This window comes from Morone saxatilis, unplaced genomic scaffold, assembly GCF_004916995.1.
Source record: "Morone saxatilis isolate NCDOM2014 unplaced genomic scaffold, NCSU_SB_2.0 Contig8, whole genome shotgun sequence".
Classification (NCBI taxonomy): Eukaryota; Metazoa; Chordata; class Actinopteri; family Moronidae; genus Morone; species Morone saxatilis.
The window spans coordinates 27,020,045-27,021,124 of NW_023340257.1; the positions used below are offsets into that span (position 1 = coordinate 27,020,045).

At 33.7% G+C, this 1,080-nt stretch overlaps 1 pseudogene; it reads left to right on the top strand.

The window, feature by feature from the left end:
• LOC118341616 overlaps positions 1-217 on the top strand; it is a 550-nt pseudogene extending 333 nt beyond the window's left edge.
• The last annotated feature ends 863 nt before the right edge of the window (positions 218-1,080 follow it).

Genomic DNA, 1,080 nt, shown 5'->3' on the forward strand with positions numbered 1-1,080 from the left:
CACACCTCACCTTGCTTCCCTGCTTAACTTTTCTGTTGGGGCTAGTTTTGAATTAATCCAGAGCAGGTTTAATATGAAGAGTGTACCCAATATGATGCGCATTTTTTTATCGTTATATTGGCTCACATGCCAGCCGCTCTTCAACCCTGTAATGTACGGACTGAAAATGTCCAAAATCCGTGTAATAGGTAAAAGTCTGATGTCAAATGTTGTCTAGCCTTAATTTAATCAGACCTTTGAAGTATTCTAATGTAGAACTTTTGTTATAATGTGACAAATAAATTAACTCCAATGTTAAAACCTGTTTTCTTTGTGTATATAGAGGGACATCCAACAACAATACTAACGATGAGACTGTACATCCGATTTAGAAATGTCAGTGTGCACCATGTTGTCAGATTGAGAATAGTTGATTTACAATTATAATTCCATATTTATATTTGATCACATTATGTATATTATATCAATGATTAATACCATTCTCTAAATGAGTATGACTCTTAATGGGATGCGACTGTATTCTACCTCAACAAGGCCTTTGCACCAGTAGACTAATTATATCTACACACATATTTTCAAAATGTACAAATCATGTATATGTCCAATGACAATATATTTTATAAAAAGTGTGTTTTTGTTTGCTAACCGTTGACTTTCTCCTCAATAAAGACTTCTCTTATTTGTGATGACAAACAGTGTCAACATTATGTAAATAATAATTACAGACCAGTTTCATTGGCTCTGATCTTATCTACTGGTTAAGTAGTAGTTCTGTCGCCAGATCACAAGGTCAACAACATGGACCTTGGTCTTACTGTACTAAAGTCCATACATACATGTTGTAGAAGATTGTTCTTCAATAGCAACAGCAAAGTATCCTTATGGTATCAAACCTAAAAAATGCTGATGATACAAAATAGTGCGTTCCACAGTTGCCTTATTCAATTCAATTCAATTTTATTTGTATATAAATTGTGTGTTTGGATTATTTTTGTTGATCAATTGAGATAAAACATTTTGTGGGCAGAAACAACATTTGATCGCATTTTGCGCAGGCTAAACAGGCTCAACACCTCATGA